Source organism: Athene cunicularia, unplaced genomic scaffold, assembly GCF_003259725.1.
Source record: "Athene cunicularia isolate RWA unplaced genomic scaffold, athCun1 SCF_7, whole genome shotgun sequence".
Classification (NCBI taxonomy): domain Eukaryota; kingdom Metazoa; phylum Chordata; class Aves; order Strigiformes; family Strigidae; genus Athene; species Athene cunicularia.
In genome coordinates this window covers 188,726-191,338 of record NW_020799501.1, presented here as the reverse complement: position 1 = coordinate 191,338, position 2,613 = coordinate 188,726, and positions in this window count along the sequence as shown.

The following is a 2,613-nucleotide window of genomic DNA, read 5'->3' as shown; positions in this document are numbered from 1 at the left end:
TACCGGCGCTGCCGCCCGCTCAGAGGGCTCGAACACCTTCCCCCCATCTTGGGCCTCAGTGGAGCGGAGACAGGCCACGGGCCGCCCCCGAGCGTGTTTCTGAATTTCTGAGTTTCTGTCTCGTCCCCTCCAGCTCGTCGGTTCATAAATATTCAAATTAAAGCTTCATATCAACCCCCCCACACCCTCACAAAAATAAGGCCTTAAAGGGGCAGCGGCACCTCAGCCGTTTCCCAGCCCTTCCTCCCAGTTTCACCCCAAATTTCGTGTGTTAAAACGTCAATGATTTGGTTTCTGATTTCTTTGGCAGAGCAGGAGACCTCACCCGGGGTCGCCCCAGCTCAGAAGGTCTCGGTTTCGCAGCGGGATGGTGCTCGTTGGGTCTCCTCTCGCCCACCCCCAGGAATAATTAGTAATTACTGTTAATTAACACAGAACTCTTCAAGACGAGATCTGCGCATGATGGAATTTAAATTCAAGACGCTGAAGCGGTTCAGGCTGTAAATTTATACGATGTTGTGAAAGGAACAACTGGATTTACCCGAACTGGCTCCGGGTGCTCCCCCACCCGCACAAGAAGCGGGTGATGTTCAGGAACGAGGCAGAAGCGGCCAAGCGGGATCCAACAAAGGGGATTTTTCTGAGTTATTTCCAAATTTGAGAGCACAGCACAGAAAGAGCCCCGGCGGCCGCTGCCCCACACACCTGCACTCGCTTCCCCAATCGAGCGGGACAAAATCCGCCGCTTTTACCGTGACGAGGCCCCTTCGCCCCCCCCACGGGACGGGCACAAACAGGAAACTCTGAGCAGAAACGTTCAGCCCCCACAGCAGCCCCCAGGCTGGGAAAAAAGCCCAACTACTTTTAACACGAGGAAATCAAAGGCAAGGGAGATAATTTAGAAAAAGGCCTAAAGCCGGATGGAAAAAGGTTTTGGAAACGCCAGAGGGGTAACACGGTGCTGCTGCGTGGGAGAAGCTGCTTCCTCCAGACCCAGGACTGGCCACGTGAAGTTTTACCACTTACGTTTCCCAAAACCATCTTGTTAAAACTGGGATCATTCCTCAGCTCCAAGAACAGGGGATTGTGTGATTCCAATTTTTTTTTTTTACACTTAAAAAGATTTTATCTGCACGCGTCTGCTTCGCTTTGGGTTTTTAAGATGCGGAGCTGTTATCAGGCAGATACAAACCTGATTTAGTTTCGTTTGTGTTTAATTCACCCCCCGCGAGTTCTCCGAGTCCCATCCAGCTCTTTCATCGTTTATCTGTAAATACCCACATCAAGCCCAGGAACCTCCATTCCTATTTTTTTATCCCCAGATCTGGCAGGGAATTGCTGCGCTTCCTAGACTGCAGAAGCCTTTTCTGACTCTGACATAGTTCTCTTCCTGCGGTTTATCACCACTGAAACCTCACTGCTACGGGTGTGGGGGAAACAGGCAGGAAGGAGCCGCGGGTGCTGGTTTGGGGACAAACTAAAAGGAGTTTTAAGTCAGGATTAAAAAAACAAACCAGCGAGGAAGAGCTGGAATCCATCCGTTTAATATCGGCCCCCGCCTTGACCTCGCAGCCAGTGACCCGAAGATTACGTGGAAATCTGCATTCGCAAAGCACCGTTTGGTCCAGAAAGAAGAAGAAAAATAATTTTTAAAAGCAGGTTTTGTGCCACCACCGAGCATGGGGTCCTCTGCCGACGTCGGAGCCCGACTCTACGCGCCGGGATGTTTCTCAACGGGGCCGGTCAGTTCTTTGGCCGCTGCCTCGTCCAGGAACCAGAGCAGCTGCCCCGAGCGAGGCCGGACACGAGCAGCGGGGAGGGGGTTCTCCTCCTCCCCCCCTTCCAAAATGCGCTGTTGGGAGAGAGGGAGCGGAGCCTCAGCCGGGCGGGCAGCGAAAGGGAACCGCCAACACCTCTCGAGCACTCGCTCCCTAAAAACAGCCTGGATTTTTGTTAAGAAAAAAGAACGGTTTGGGTCCAAACCTTTAAAACGGCAGCTTTGCCCTCCCCCGTAGCCACGAAGACGACCGTCCGCGCGGCATTCAGCACCGGCAGCGTCAACGTTATTCGCTCCGGGGGCGGCTTTGGGGAATCGGTGATGGCGGCGACTATTTTCTCTTCCTCCTATTGGAGTGAAAACAGTGAAAGAAGGGGAAAGAAAAAAAATATGCCAAAGCAGGGGAGTGATCTGGGCTCTGCCCATAAACGGGGCGAGCGGGGCTGAGGGTGTTGAGCCCTCCCACGCCCCCACCTGAGCCAAAATCTTTACGTTTCCCCTCACAATCAGGAGAAATTTAAAAGAAACGAGCAGGGGACTGAGTCAACAGGTTTTTTCTCCCTGGAACAGCGTTTTTCCCTCCTTTTGTTAAACTCCAGCCACTCCCCACCCCAAGCAGTCTCTCCACGGGCTGCGGGTGCCCAGGTTTGGAGACGCCGCAGCGCAGGCGCCTCAATATCCAGCAGATGGGGATTTAAACAATGATCAGTAATGAAGCCAGGACCCCAGGGCTGAGCACCCACGACAGTGCCCACGGAGCCCTCACCGTGCATCTGTACTTCACGCAGTCATCCCAGAAGCGACTGGCTGAGAACTTCTTCCGGATCACCACGGTG